At 38.4% G+C, this 17,494-nt stretch overlaps 1 protein-coding gene across 1 annotated transcript in view; it reads right to left on the bottom strand.

Moving 5' to 3' along the window:
- The window catches only part of LOC126816169 (alpha-2 adrenergic receptor), a 112,330-nt gene that overhangs the window by 69,884 nt on the left and 24,952 nt on the right, over positions 1-17,494 (bottom strand). Inside the window, exon 2 of the mRNA XM_050542419.2 lies at positions 1,547-1,672. The gene's annotated coding sequence lies outside the window, so the exon portion shown is untranslated. The remainder of the gene's footprint in view (positions 1-1,546; positions 1,673-17,494) is intronic.

Raw genomic sequence — 17,494 nt, 5'->3', positions numbered from 1 at the left:
TTGGATGATATTGAGTTACGGACTTAGCTACTTTAACTATTATAGTGAGAACAGCCAGCGCTTTATCTAACCTCCCATAATATATCTTTAAACATTCATGTCAGCAGATATTTACAATAATATTAGGTATTGATCAAGATCTTTGGAACTAGTTTCGGGACAGTCACATGTTAAAAGATATTTTTTTTTCTACAGATCATACATGATCGATTTTAGATTAATAACAATTTAATGTACTCACCGAACTAGAGATGAATGCCGTACTCCTTAAATTACTTACACAGTTGATTCATATACTATAATTTATATCATAATCAAGTTATTCTAATGGAAGGGTTGGTGTGTTTGATTATTTTGAATAAAAAGGCGTGTTTGATTAGAATACACTTTACCTAAATAATCATTTTGCTTGTCACGCCACGATTTTTTATTTTTATTTGTTTTTCATGTATTATTTAAACATACATTATGCAAGAGATAAATCTGTCTATTGCAGGTCTTTCTTTAGGCCTGAAATGTTATCTAAATTATTAATTAGACATTGATTAACCTATTCAGACCATAATCAAATCTAGATGGTTATGCTAGCCTGCGATCTTTAGTGGATTATGCATAACATTCCTTCACGATTTAACGATTAAATGGATAATCGAGACTATGCTGTTTATCGTACTGACTTTAGTAATAATGATCGAGGCTGGGCGGAAATTTCAACCGCTTAGTTCCCGGTTCATAGTGGATCAATTTAATGAAATTTTCAGCAAATTGCCTTTAAATTATCTAGTTTTTAACTATTATAGTGAGAACTGCCAACTCTTTATCGAATTTCCCATAATGTATCTTTAATATAAAAACGTATTTAATATCATTTAAGTTCATTTATGTAATAAATGGAGAAGACTTTTATAAGTTGTAAAACTTGTGTTTTTACAGTTGTTTATTGAACAATAAAATATGTTTAATGTAGGTAAAAGAACCTTTAAGAGTTTGAATTCGATATAAGATTATAGGTCGTAGAGCCGCTGTCCGGGTAAAATTTTCCTCATAGCACAATATATGACATGCCCGTTTTCAATAGCCCAGCCGGCGCAAAACAATAGGATGTTCAACCCTATTTCATTTCATTCCACCACTCAGCAAACCTCGGTAGATTCCGGTACCCTACATTTAGCTTCGGCTGTATGACGGTAAGTGATATGTACATACGCCTATACAATTGCGATGCGGCACCGGTTTACTTATTAGGAAAACTTGTCGCTTTTAGAAGAAGTTTTCACAATTGCGTCGTTCGAAGAGTGTGTAGAATTTTCAGTGCAAACTTGTCATTGTCTAAAGACAAACTTGAGAGAAAAACAGCTTCAGACTTTGAAATCTTTGTATGATAAAACATTCTTCAAAGAGTCCGTTGGTAATCCGGGAACTTGAAAGTAGTTTCAATGGCGGACTTCGTCATACAGCCGGGGCTAGATGTAGGGTGCCGGAATCTGCTGAGGTTTGCTGAGTGTTCATTCCACGCGTTATTCAAATATACACAACATATACTTACATCAATTTAAAGTTGAATCATCAACTCATCAGAATGATTTAGTATTATTTCTTTTTCTATCTCCCTTTAAAACAAACCAATTTGGTATGTTAACATATCTGCGTGGTTGTTTGGTCATTCCAATACCTAAAATAAACAATTAAGACTTTGATTATGTTTTTCACATCTGGGTTAGCAATGCTAAAATCATGATAAAGAATTATATCAATTAAACATTAAAGAGACACTCTTACTTCTGCTACCTGAGAAGACCGATAAAAGAAAAACAACTTTCGATTTTACTTTAATCGATTAGAGTGGATATTTCCATATTGCATAGTGGGACGTTTTTCGGGTCATGAAATGAAATGAAATGGGGTTTAACGTCCTACTGTTCTGCTCCTAACCTGGGCTAATGAAGACGGGCATACGCCAAACAGTGTGCTATGAGCGAAATTTTGCCTGGGCAGCGGCGCTACGGCCTACTGTTATATCGAATTCCAACTGCCAAGCTATCTTTTACGTGCACGCCAATGTGTACACGGGACCTCGGTGTTTCGTCCCATCCGAACGACTAGACAGCTGTCCTTGTCAGGCCCTCCATCCTGCATCACTGACAAGGGGAAAACACGCCGGAAAATTCAAAAGCAACATTAATAAGGCTATAAAATACAAGCGTATGCCAATCTTGGACGATGCGTGTGGTGAACAAGAAAAGGGGCTTTCTATGGGGGGTAGCAAAAAAAAATAATTGACAGATTCTGAAATCCCTGTCAATGGTGACCTTTTTAGGACTCCGCACGTTTGGTAGTCTACATGTACTCTGTTTTGAGAGGCCTTTTTCTGTCCGGACAGTAGATGGATACAAGCCACATTTCACAATATTATTTTTCCAGGTAAACAATGTTTGACAATTTGAGTATTTTTCATATGTGTGTTGTGTTTTCTGGGTTGGTTGGGCGGCAATGTAAAAGGACCACCTTGAAACTCTTTAGTTTCGCCATTGCACCAATTAATGTCTGGATATTTTGTGCATATGTGAGTAGACTAGGTTTTATTTCAATGATTTGATTTAAAATTCATGGGTACATTAATACAAAACGTTCTGTTATTGAGTCAAGTCACGTGGTTTCAATACCAGATTTGTGCGTGACCTGTCCAGTCAAGTTGCGGGCGGGGGTCCTCTGGTTTCTTCCAACTGCTACAGATTCCTACACTCAAGCGAATTACTGATATCAAATTGAGCTATATGTTAGTCCCAAAATGACCTAATAGTGGACGTTAACACCCCCTGCTCTTCCCCCCTCCCTCTCTTGCAAGCCGGTGATGAAAATAATACCCTTTCGCAGGTTTGGCTAGACAGATCACGGCATTAGGTGACGTGTCCAAATATTTCGTCAAATTCTGTTTTCTCAGTCGAGTCTTTGCAAATAAAAGACACCGATCATACTAGAACATTATCATGGGATAAATGGTAGTGGACGCCAATCTATTACAATCCGAATGTCTCAGGAAATTGCTCAAAAATGGACACACAAGTATAATAGCTATATGTCAGAGGTGATCCACAGAAGATAAGCCTATCTCGTGAAATAGATATTTAAAGAACTGCACGTCTGCTGCCACAATTAAAATCTTTTCCCAAACGTAAAACTAACATTTGCTTTGACTCTTCTAAACGTCATCTTAACAGACGTGATAAGTACACCCAGGAATAATCCTCGAGCCAGGGGACAAATTTGTTTGTGAGATCAAAGCAAATATGGTTTAAAGTTAAGGTAGTCGGAGAAAGAGTAATTAAAATAAGAAAGTTGGGAATATTTACCAAATGTCTGCCTCTTGTGAAAAATTGATGAACAGATTCGAATGGGGACCGGTCTTGTTTCAATTTAAGGTCTGTAACCCCTGAACCCGTGTTTTCTGGTCTATGAAGGAGAATTGGATATGATATATAGACCAGCAATCAATTACAAATGTTTTTCTATTGATTTTCAGCTAAAGATATTTGAATTCCTTCCTCAAGTAAATATTTCAGTCTTTGCTAACACTTCTCAAGAGATATATCTGGTCTGAAATTATCCCATGGCACTGAAAATGGCTTTCATTTTCTTGCAGGAAATAATCGGTCAAAATTGCACTATCGGAACTATTTGTTCGGACATATATTTTTAGAATTAGCATGACGTATTGGAAATGTGGTGATATAGGTTTCAGACTAAGTTAATATAAGACCCGGAACTGTACAATTGGAGCTTACCGCTGGCCCCCTGATCCATTCACTTGATTTGAGATTTGTTGTTTATTTCTTGCAATGTCTATGCTGTTGGTCTTATCCACATGTTAGTCTTGTGGATTTTGTTTTTTGTGTATTGCGGTTCTCTTACAATTACTAATATATTCTATTGTATTCATATTAACTGAGACGCAATGGAAACTGATTTTACTGGAAATGCTAGACAGACTTAATGCAGCTGATTTTAGACATGATAGTAGTCTGGACCTTTACCATGTGGCCATAACATCTTTACTTTTACACGAGCCGTACATTCACAGGCCAATAACGTGTCCTACCTCCGGCGTGGTTCCCCCTTGTCAGTGATGCAGGACGGAGGGCCTGACAAGGACAGCTGTCTAGACCTTCGGATGATACGAAAAACCGAGGTCCCGTGTATACATTGGAATGCACGTAAAAGATCCCTTGGCAGTTGGAATCAGATATAAGAGTAGGCTGCCCGGGCAACATTTCCCTCATAGCACACTGTATGGCGTATGCCCGTCTTCATTAGCCCAGCATAGGAGCAGAACAGTAGGACGTTAAACCCCATTTCATTTCATTTCCTACCTCGTGGGCGTTATCCTCTCGCCCTCTGTATTGAAATGGCTAATATTTTACTGTTCGACAAACACAATTATTATTGATATTTCATTTATCCCAGGTTAAAAAGTATTGTTGTTTCTAGTTTATTTCAGATAAAAAAAATAATGTTGGGGAATTCGAATTAGTGACTTAATTAACCTCAAGCGACAGTGACATTAACCTCAAGCGACAGTGACTTAATTAACCTCAAGCGACATTTTAAGTTATTGCTGACTATCAATGAATACATTTGTCAACATGGATATTGAACACATAGCCGGCACAGCTGGCTCATTTGTGTAGTTTCATAGATCCCATGGATAATCCCATTATAACGACTCTAATGTTTGACCTGCCCCTTTCCGTGCCCAACATCTGCGTTGTAATTACTTTTAACGATCTAGAGGAATGTATCATTTACATACATAAGCCACTGAAACAGAAAAAATTCATTATCTTCCGTGGAAATATATGATTTTGATAATTTAACATGTCACTAGAAACATATTCTCATTATTTTTGATATATATTTCTTAATAAATAAATAGGATGTGACATCAAGTAGCTAAAAGTGCGTGGAATGGATGATCCGAGTACAATAAGTTTGTTTGATAAATTGTACAGAAACACAATTCCATGTATGGGTGCATTAGTGGCCAACCCTTTGGAGCTAAAGATAGCAAAACAGTGGGTGCAAAGTGATTCTGTGGGGATTTTCTGCCGTTCGAAACGAGGCACAAATTGCCAGGGTTTCCAGCAATTTACAACATACATGGATGATACGAGTACAATAAGTTTGATAAATTGTACAGAAACACAATTCCATGTATGGGTGCATTAGTGGCCAACCCTTTGGAGCTAAAGATAGCAAAACAGTGGGTGCGAAGTGATTTTGTGGGGATTTTCTGCCGTTCGAAACGAGGCACAAATTGCCAGGGTTTCCAGCAATTTACAACATACATGTACGAAACCTCACTAATCCGCCCCAAACCCCAGGAACTATGGCGGGGCTACTGTCGGGGGTGTTACTTACTTCTAATTGAGAAATATACGTAATAGATAAATTCAAGTAACTGCAACGGAAGACGCTGTCGGGGTCGAGGGGGTAATTACTTCTGAGAAATACAGGTAATAGATAAATTCAAGTAACAGCAACGGAAGACACCGCATTCTTTCCAGATGTGATGATCCGCAAGAATATCCAGTTAGTGTAATTGGGGTTGCTTTTTTAGTCCCCCCCCCCCCAAAAAAAAAGTCAAATGAACTTCAAATGCAAAACAATTATTAACTTGTGAAGGATAGATACCTTATTACTAGCTCGTGAACTGCATTCGGAGTACACCAGATGTGAATTAAGGACAATATCCCCGTTTGTGATGATAATATCCCAGGAGACCTAACCTTGCAGAATATGATATAAAAGAATATGAAACTACCAGTTGTGGGGCAACGTGCGTAATTTTCTTTTTATCTCCATATCGGAGCAATGTCATGTTTTTAGTAATCAAAGCCAACATGTAACAGTCCATATTTAAGCCATTACGTGCTAGATTAAAGGAAACTTGTTCTCTGTTACACCCTGTGTGAACAATAGGTTAATCACATATACAGATTGATTCCATTCATAAAGTATATTGATAACCTCTCAACACTCATAACAACTCAATCGATTTTTTTATACTTTCTCCATGACATGAATTCAATAAAACGCCAGATTTACTTCTAGCATTTTTTTTTGCTTTGCTTGCTTTAGCTTGTAATGAGTACATGTTTCTACTGTATGCTTCAAAATTGTTTGAGTAACCAAGAGCGCTCCATAACACTGGCGATGAATACAAAGGGGTATTATTTATGCATTTTGTTTTGCTTTGTAAACAAGTTTTTACTGCATGGTGCAAAATTGTTTCTAGGTAATCAAAAAAACGCCCAGAAAAACTGCCGAGAAGCAAAGTATTGTCTCAAGCATGGCAAATCGAGAGTGGAAATATTAAAAAAATGTGTATGCAAATTCGGTATTGGCATGTTATAGTATTTTATCTCTACGGTCCATTATATTAACATACAATACACACAGTGTTAGGTTTACCTATGGGTTTGTTAGATTAAAGCCTAGTGCCTGACGAGCGTATTTCCTTCGCCTGGTCGCGCTGAGTGAAATTCGCCAGACATTTTTTTACGGCCGATCACGAATGGGTACACGTAGCGATTGCTTCGAGAAGGTTCGCCACTCTGCTAGTAAATTACGTCGATCATGTGACTTGTACAAAATGGCGAATCGCCGAAATCATACGCCATTTTGAGATTATGTGATATCAATGTCTCCGATTGGAGGTCACTATTTTTATCGGATTTTAAAAAACGTTGAAATATATCAGTCTTACAACCTAATGACGGTTGTGTTCGGATTTCGTGAAAATCAGACCGAAACTTGTTTTCTGCCCACCTCTTGCAAAATGTGAGCGTATCTTGCAAGGCAACCGTTCGTTAATTAAATTATTCGTGTCATCAATCAACATGCAGTGCAGATTCTTTTATAGGAGTTGAAGAGGCAACCTGGTACATCAGATACGTGTATTCATTTAGAACACACTCTCGCCCTCTCTATACCCCTCTCTCTGTGAAACATCTACTGGATGTCCAATGCAAATACCAAATGAAGCATCGATGTTTAATTAGATCAGGACTCTTTGAGATCGACCCCTTTCCTTCCGACAGACACGAAAGAACAGACGAGTACACGTTGCTTTGACATGTGGAAGTCGATTTAAAAAAAACAACATGGCGGAGAGAGCAATACGAGTTTGTTTAAAACATCATGGCGCATTGCCAGATAGATTATAAAGCTTGAGCCATTACCTTACTGAAGGTATGCATTGATTTGATCGGTTCGTCTGACATAGGAATTAATATATTGTAAAATTCTAATCAAATTCTTGACAGACGATGGAAATGGAATCAATTTGTGGAAATATGAAAGAGTAATTAATTTCATGTGTCATTCCAAATATCTCATGTTTTCTTTAGACTGTAATACAGTTTACTGAAAGCCGGATTAATTCACATGCACCCCTTTGACTGCGTGTTGATAAACCAAATTACACGACCCTCTTCGTGTTTTAAAGAGAAAATATCAATGAATTCATTTCATTCTAACAACGATCAGATGGCAAAAACACATTAAATGTGCATGAATACATCCACCAAGTTAAATTAAATTTTCTCTGAACAATTCTTAGATTCGTTAGAAATTTTTCTACAAATAACATTTGTGCCATTCTTTTGAATGTCTTCAAGGAATCATAAATGGATTTTTTCGTACGCACTTCTACTAGCATTTTTCAGTATAGAAATATTTTTAATCGTCAGTAAAATTTTGCCATTAATTGTATTAAAGGTCCCCATTGCTCACAAAAAAACCCCGACAAATCAAGTGAATGTATTCGGGGTTGGGAGTGGTGTTAATTTATGAGATGCTTTGTTATTTTTCTTCGTGATTTCAATATTCCCATGGACCTCTAATTATCATCAAATGGACTGTCATGTCATTGAGACATGTTTGTACTATATTGATCCTTTCAAGTGGGTCTCTTGTACAGAAATAATTTGAAATAAACACCAAATTATATATTTTACAGCAGATGCTTTCATGCTAGGAGACTCATCATAATTTGTCTTTATTAGCCCATTTAATATTTCTCGTCAACTTGATTTATATACGGGGGGTTGGATGGCTGTATCATAAAGTCTGTCATTGAGTCGACTGGCGTGGTTTCGAATCCCCGGTTGTACGTGACAAGGTGTAGGGTTTCCTGTCCAACCTCGTGGGTTTTCTCCGGGTCCTCCGGTTTCCTCCCACTGCTAAAGACCCCTATGCGCAAGCGAATTATTGAAATAAAATTAAACCATATGTTAGTCCCGAAATGACCTAGTTGTGTCGAGTGGACGTTAAACCCCATTTCTCTCTCTCTGTCTCTCTGATTTATATACCAACCTGGTGGGTTTTCTCCGGGTCCTCCGGTTTCCTCCCACTGCTAAAGACCCCTACGCGCAAGCGAATTATTGAAATAAAATTAAACCATATGTTAGTCCCGAAATGACCTAGTTGTGTCGAGTGGACGTTAAACCCCATTTCTCTCTCTCTGTCTCTCTGATTTATATACCAACCTGGTGGGTTTTCTCCGGGTCCTCCGGTTTCCTCCCACTGCTAAAGACCCCTACGCGCAAGCGAATTATTGAAATAAAATTAAACCATATGTTAGTCCCGAAATGACATTGTTTGTGTCGAGTGGACGTTAAACCCCATTTCTCTCTTATTGGCCTGTTTCGGTATGCTGTGAATAAAATATTGACGCTGGCTCGCTAGCCTGGAGGTCGGGTGTTCGATCCCTGTGTTGGCCGAGAAAGTTCTTCCAGATTTTCCGGCGTGGTTCCCCCTTGTCAGTGATGCAGGACGGAGGGCCTGACAAGGACAGCTGTATAGTCGTTCGGATGGGACGAGGGCCCGTGTATATATTAAAATGCACGTAAAAGATCCCCTGACAGTTGGAATTCGATATAAGAGTAGGCGATAGTGCCGCTGCCCGGGCAAAATTTCCCTCATAGCACACTGTATGGCGTATGCCCGTCTTCATTAGCCCAGTATAGGAGTAGGACGTTAAACCCCATTTCATTTCGTTTAAAAACAAAACTTGATTACAGGTATAATAGGTTCAGATGCACTACCCGAACGAAACGAAATCCACATAAACGAAATTAGTACATAATACAACACATTTCCTGAAAATTGAATAGAGCAAAAAGGGCACAGTTTGAAAGTGTCGATTCGTTCTATCATTTCATTTTTATTTGACCAGTCAAGCAGTGCCCAACAAAGGCTGTTATATTTGAAAGGGATGTGTTTCAGTATAATTATGAAAAAGATTGTCTAAAATAGAATTAAACCGCCACGGAATTCACTGTCTGCCGCCGTTGGGGAAGCCCTCTAGAACTGATGACGTAGCGTGCGATCTCGTGTAAATGTTGGTGTGTACGTAAAAGGACCCTTGACAGGTGAAATAAGATTGGGCCGTAGCATCGATGACTGGCCAAAATGTCCTTCATAGCACACTGTATGGCGTAGGTTACACCCTGTCAGTGCTGAAATGTAGGACGTTAAACTCCATTTCCATTCTATAGATAAAATCGGTTTTTAAAATGATAAATTTGGCTATGTATACTTGATGGAAATTATAAGTCATAAGCCTAATTAGATTAACTTCAATACGAATGAAATTGACAAATGGAAGTGAAATCTGATTCGAAAATTATTTAATGCATGACAAAGCAGTTGGTAAACGAGTCTTTGAGATTTTGACAAGGGGATTAAATCCCGACACTGGGCAAAAAGGGTTTAAGTGCGCTTCTTTTGTAGATTAATCAACTTAGACGTCCGAAATACTTTACACAGATATCAATTTTAAAAATTTAACTCCAGAAGCAACAGTTGAGAGTTTATGATGTGTATAAACACGCAATCTTCAGATTGTGTTGTCTGGCAAATCGACATCATGTGATGGAACATGCTATGTAATTGACATATTATGAAGGAGAAATACATTTCAAGTTAACAGTAATTGTAATGCACCACAATTCAATTTTATTAATAGGATTGTTAAAGGTTGGCGATAATTAGTTTGCCACTCGTGTTGCATATATCTATTCAGTTCAACAACAAGTTAAAGACCGTATTCAAGAACACCGAATGCAGCTAATCGGTGGTGATGTGCAGGTTTTTTTCTGTTTTCAAATGCTATATAAATTACTATTTAGACATTTATTCACATTTCAAGCCCATAATTAACTTTCTATACCATCCGCTGGGCGATATATTATATTGATTAGAACACCCAGCCCATTAAAGAATTTAACGTTAAAAGACTATTATCGTAGCCGAGGTACTTAACAATTGCGAGTATTAAGGCTAAATTGTGTCAAAACTTAATCAAACAATCATATCGTAACCCAGAATAAGTAATTTGATTGGAATATTCATTCATGATCTATTTTTGATGGACCGGGAACTGGTCGCTAACCGCTACTCATCTTCTTCTTGGGGTGACGCTAATCGAAAAAGCCTAAGGCTCCGTCAATTAACAACATTGTCAGTTCTGGTTCACGGGGTTAAATGAAACCAGAGTCCGGGAAAACCCCTGCAATACTTGTACTAAACTACAAGTCGAAAGTCTTGGTGTAAAGGCCATCTAAAGCTACATATTTGATAATCATGATCCAGACTGCTGGTTGCAGGGGTGTTTGTTTAGAAGTGAAGTTTAGAATCATCAGGCGCATTTTGTTCGAAGGGTACTTTACGAAAACAGAAGTCAGCTTGGACAGCCGAGGTATGAGTAATTGCCCTCGCCCCGTCATGCACACGCACCTATAAATCAAAAGCGTGACAGAACCATTATGTTGTCGGGACGTCAATTACGATCCATTTCATTTAATTTCCTGAGTATCGTGCCTAGGATCAGATAACATTCAAACTTCAAAATATACCAAGACAAAGGACTACGATCGCCTTGGGGAAGAAACAATCGCCAGTTTTACGAAGTAAATCATCAGTAATTATTCAACGCATTGTTCATACCAAAAGAGCCGACCTACATGCTAATTTATAATATATGTTTTGTTTACACGAGTTCCTTTGCGGTGTCCCTATCTGGGATATATTGTTCTGTTATCTATGTGTTGTGTTATCTGTCACGATGGGTATCACAATGGCTAGTAAACAATAAAACGTATTTAATATTTATAATATTATGACAAATCATTCTTTTGGATAAGTACTTTTAGATAATGGGTTCTTTTGATTAATTCGCAAGAGAATTTGTGATGAACGATGTTTTGTCAAAGATATAACCCTTTAAAGGGTTTGCTGTTGCTGTTAGTTCGCCATTACAGCATTTGCTGAAGAGCATTCGTGGTTGAGAGCAGGATGTCAAAAACAGAGTTCCCAACACCCTTCAGTGGGTGGTGCTTCAATACACATGAGCCACCACCACCAACTGCCTGGATCCGCATGCAGTTATTGTTCTTTTTAGTTTCGCATGACTAGTTGGGTAGTAGTGTTAAGCAAATGAAGAACTCCTTCAGTGGGTGGTGTTCAAACAGTAATCTCTTCAATACACATGAGCCGCCACCACCAACTGCCTGGATCCGCCTGCAGTTATTGTTCATTTTAGTTTCGCATGACTAGTTGGGTAGTAGTGTTAAGCAAATGAAGAGGGGTCACGTATTTTGAACGTGATACTCAGATTCTACTCACTCTCCTGCACGCCCACACCGGATCTCAAAAATTATAAGCTAACATCGTGTAAGTTGAAGTAAAAGTGATTGGGTTGAAGGAACAATTGAACTACTCAATTATATAATAAAATTGTAAAGTTGGATTTACTTGAAATAGTGAGAGAACGCGTTTTACCCCAAGCTAAACAAATTGAAATTAAATGAAATGAAATGGGGTTTAACGTCCTACTGTTCTGCTCCGAACTGGGCTAATGAAGACGGGCATACACCATACAGTGTGCTATGAGGGAAATTTTGCCCGGAGAGCGGCACTACGGCCTAATCTTATATCGAATTCCAACTGTCAAGGGATCTTTTACGTGCACACGGGACCTCGGTTTTTCGTCCCATCCGAACGACTAGACAGTTGTCCTTGTCAGACCCCCCGTCCTACATCACTGACAAGGGAGAACCACGCCGGAAAATCTGGATGAACTTTCTCTGCCAATACAAGTGATCGAACACCCGACCTGCAGGCTAGCGAGCCAGCGTCTTACCCACTTAGCCACCGTGACCCCCTAAACAAAGTGAGAGTATACCGTTCTCACAACACCACACCCGTAAAGTTGGTCCATAATTAATATTGAAATTGCATAATTTGTCTTCCATTACATTGATTTGGTGATTTCTAGAACAGGATATTTTATATCCTCTAAAACAGCAGGTTGTAGGTTAGATTACCAGTATAACGTCAAAGACTATTTAATATATTGTGTTGTCCTGTTGTTATATAGGTTAACATTATAGGGATTGAATACTAGGTGAAGCTTACTCACCATGTAATGAATCTTATCGATCTAATTGTCAATTTACATTTATGTCTTCTAAGGTGCAGTTTCCAACCGGACTAATCCTCTTCACAATAAGACGTGTGAGAGAGAGAAATGGGGTTAAACGTCCACTCGACACAAACTAGGTCATTTCGGGACTAACACATGGTTTAATTTTATTTCAATAATTCGCTTGCGCATAGGGGTCTTTAGCAGTGGGAGGAAACCGGAGGACCCGGAGAAAACCCACGAGGTTGGACAGGCGACCCTACTCCTTGTCACGTACAACCGGGGATTCGTTACCACGCCAGTCGACTCAATGACAGACTTTATGATACAGCGCGCGCACGCTAACCATTCAGTCATCCACCCCCCCCCCCCCCACAAAAGACGTAAACATGAGTTTAATAACATAGGAAAGAAACGGGTAGTGTATGTCGTGCGGTCTTTGCGTTGCCCCCTCCCTCCAGGCCTCCCCAACCCAAACCAGCCACCTTACCCCGCGAAAAGGACAACACAATACACATAGTGAAGTTTTCTCGTGAAAAAATAAACTGTGACAAGCGGTGTGTATCCTTCTACTATGCCGACAAATATATAAATTCCCATACGATTAGACTATAATTTTAGCTTAGTCTTATAGGGCGCAGTTTCCATCTGGACTAATTCTCTTCGAAATGAGGCGTATGCATGTATTTAATAACATAGGAATGAAACAGGTAGGGTATGCCGTGTGGTCTTTGCGTTGCACCCCCCCCCCCCCCGCAAAAAAAAAAAAAAATAACAACAACAAAAAACAGCCCACTTAGCTCGTGAAAAAGACAACGCAATACACCTCAGTGGTGTTTTCTCATGGAAAAATAACTGTGACAAGCGGTCTGTATCCTTCAACTTTAAATGTAATAAATCAACAGTCAAAATGCACACACATATATAGAGAGCCCGGTATGCAATTTCGATCCAAAACTCCCAGGTTGCATTATAAAGTGGTTAAGTAACGTTGGGAAATCACTGAAAATAAATCTGATACTTTTAGAGTTACTGTCCTTGAGTGTGTCAAATAATATTTTCAACGTGTCAATGATAAGTATTAGGTTTTGGTTTACATTTACAGATGCACAAAGCCACAACATCAATAGACTGCGCGCAAGACTTCTCTGTTATAAGCGTGTGATTCGTTGTCCGTATGGTTAGTAGTCTGGCAACCTATCTCAAGTTCAGCTGTGATTAATGATTCCTGTCGAAAGATACCTCAATTCCCAAGTTTTTACACGGCTTATTACAATGACCTAACCAATTGGCTTCTAGCTATAGTTTGGAAACAGCCTCTTTGCTCTTTTATCGTGGAAACCTGTATTGTATAATACATAGGCAATTTAAAGGCAATTCATCTCTATAATAAGAATGAAGTGAAGCGGTATGAAAACAAGAAATATAAACGACAATCTATGTCATAGAGTTTATTTTTGAAATGACTTGAGTAATTGCGTTTCATTACCATGCCATGGCGTATTTCAATCGGAGAGACTCTGGCTATTGGCGCTGACATGCGGTGTCATATTGTCGATGTGCCGAAGATGTGTTTTGGTGGTTTCGTCTCCTAACCATGTTAATGTCTGACACGAGAACAAAAGAGGCTATTAAATACGTTTGCCTTGGCTATGTAATCCAGTCTACATTTGCATAATATGTATTATTCACTCGTGATAAGGGGCATTTGGTGACGCAGACATGTTTCTGCTCTTGGTAAAATAAAAGGTGAATACGTTAAGATATCTCGGTTGAAAGACATGAGTTATAACACAATCACACATCCCAGAGACAATAATATTGCCATATTTGTGTTTGATTAAATGGGATTCAGAGCTCATAATGGAATATCGAATAGAGACGATTGGTGACGTAAATGTTATCGGTAAGAGGTCTCGTTACTACATTATTGAAACGATCCAGTAAAACGTGTTCTTAGTTTGCGTGGAATAATGTAACAACCAATCACATGGGATCACATCGCTAACATACGATTTAAAAAACAAAAATGAAATAAAATGGGGTTTAGCGTCCTGCTGTTTTGCTCCGAACTGGGTTAATGAAGACGGGCCTACTCTTATATCGAATTGCAACTGTCAAGGGATCTTTTACGTACACGCCAATGTGTACATGGGACCTCGGTTTTTCGTCTCATTCGAATGACTAGACAACTGTCCTTGTCAGGCCCTCCGTCCTGCATCACTAACAAGGGGGAACCACGCCGGAAAATCTGGATGAACTTTCTCGGCCAATGCAGGGATCGAACACTTGACCTCCAGGCTAGCGAGCCAGCGTTATACCCACCGTGACCCTCTTTAAAAAACACAAACATACCCGAATGTCATATTACTCGGGATGGCACGGTGGGTATAGCGGTTGCTTATTATAACCAGGGTTAAATCTAAAAGACGAGGCACATTGCAGATTTCGTCATAGGTCAGTTGGATGTAAACCATCACGTGTCCTAACCCTGTTTACATCTCGTGACCTATCACGAAATTGCAATGGGACTTAACTTTCAGCTTTTGCCGTATAACTAGGGGGTCTCGACGTCGTCATTATTCATATTTTGTTTTTAAAAAAAACATCGATGTACGTAACATAATATTTTAATTCGTTGTTATACAGTCATAAACAAACCAATAATATGAAAGTCCGTGTTACGAGTTTGGGATAAAGATCGGCATTAATGGATTCGAAGAAATAAAGTAGTAAACAATTAACGTCTCAATCCTTTCTTTATTGCGAGATATAGTGGGCTGTGGAAAGCTAATCTGCTTTATGTGGACATTAATATTAGTTAGTAGGGAAGCGCATCAGTTCAGATTCACGTTATTTTGGTATCAGTCATTCAGAGTTTTATAGACACCGCTACATATTCACAAGATAAATCACATGACATCCTCGCCTCTTAACAGCTAAAACCAATTAATCTTTACATCTATAGCCACAGGTTTAGCTTTGTTTTTGTTAAGAACGAGTTTAATTCTGTTTTATTTGATTAAGACAAACATCTATTGTCTGGAACCTTAGATTATCATTTTTAAAACATGAATCTATTCAATACAGATCGTTTTATTAGGGACGTGAACATCAGAATTAACTAGTACAATGAGTCTTGTAGAAAGAGCAAGCATGCTCTAACTTGTGTATGACATCTGTCACTACATATGGACGAGTCTAGTTTTATGACATTTTTACGTCAATATATCAAACTGTCGAAATCAGTTTTCTGACTTACATTAGAATTAACCTTGCATTATATGCTATTATTAGATAGGACTGGACATTCTGCGCACACCGGACTAATAAAGGCTGGGATACGCTACGCAGTGTACTATTTTGGCGTTTCTACGTACACAGGCGGACATATACCATGCAATGTACTATTATGGACATAACCGTGACGTTACCACTTATGCTCTTACTTCGTTTACAACTGTCATTGTATTGTAACGATATATACGGGGCCTTAGTTTTTCGTTCAATCCAAAATAATAGACAATTTTCCTTGGCAGACTACTGACAAGGGGAAACCAGGCTTGGAAATCCACAGGGATTTCTCGACCAACATTGGCATCGATCCCGGAGCCAGCGCTATGTCCACGGATGTGCTGCTCTCGAAGTGCCCTTCTGGAAATTGACAATGCATGGTAAAAATTAAAAGAACTAAATAGCTATTCTTTGGTACCTAGAAATTGACATAAATGGGTCTCCACGCATATAATAATATATTATGAATGTATATAAATTGCTTTGTATTCAATCGTTTCTTTTTTTTTTACTGTCATTTGTAATCAGTTCGGTGAAATACGCGAAGGGTTCAAATTGAATGACAGTCTTTGGCGGAGCGCTGTATGTCGATAGGGGAGAGAGAAAGGGAAATGGGGTTTAATGTCCACTCGACACAAACTAGGTCATTTCGGGACTCACACATTTTTAAAATTTATTTCAATAATTCGCTTGCGCGTAGGGGTCTTTATTAGTGGGAGGAACCCGGATAAAACACACGAGGTTGGACAGGCGACCCTACTCCTTGTCACGAACAACCGGGGAATCGAAACCACACCAGTTGACTCAATGACAGACTTTATGATACAGCGCGCACGTGCTAACCATTCGGATATCCACCTCCCCACCCAATGTCGATAGGGTTCGTCCTCGTGCATGTATAACCCCACACTGATCAGCAGTGAATTTTCGCTAGGCCGCTAGAATCACTGATAAAGAAGACATCGATGCGACTTAATGAGTCCCAAATATTAACTTTTTTCTTCCGTCAAATTAAATTCTAAAACATTTTTTTCATTTATTAAAAAAATAAATAAAGACGTTTGAATTGTTTGTAGGTAAAAAATCATTTCCTATTTAGTGTAAATGGGTATTAAAATAAGTAATATTCATCATTTAGCCCGAATCAGTAACGTCTTATGTAAACAATGCACGCGCTATTGAGCCAATGATAGACGCCGCATGATGTTACGTCACGTGTCGAAACAGTCATCTGTAACGGAGATATTAAAAGATCTGTGAAACAGATTGGTATAACCCTCATAAAGCCGATAAAGTATCTAACGCCTAACGAAAATGTGGGTGCATAAAACCATGTAACTATATACGTCATAAATTTCTGATCGTATATTCAATAACTTCAAATTTAAAATAAATCCGATAAAAAGTAACGAAGAAGGTAGGCGTTTAAAACCATGGAATTACATAGACATGAATTACTGATGAAATAGATAATGTCAATGAATTCAATAGTAAGCTTCAATAAATCTCAAAGAATATATTTTCCAAAGATGTAAAACAGTCAATAAGATTTTATTTTCTAATCAGAGTAAATCATGTGTACAATCAATAAAAAAAAAAGTAAATAAAAATCATAGTGCTTTATAATTCTATTACTCGCCCGGTATATTATTTTAAAATCAATATTATTAAGATTAGGAACAATGGCTTAGTCTACAGCATACAATAAAACATGTT

Source organism: Patella vulgata, chromosome 3 (assembly GCF_932274485.2).
Source record: "Patella vulgata chromosome 3, xgPatVulg1.2, whole genome shotgun sequence".
NCBI lineage: Eukaryota > Metazoa > Mollusca > Gastropoda > Patellidae > Patella > Patella vulgata.
The sequence above is the reverse complement of the archived record's forward strand: the minus strand, read 5'-3'. Positions and strand labels throughout refer to the sequence as shown.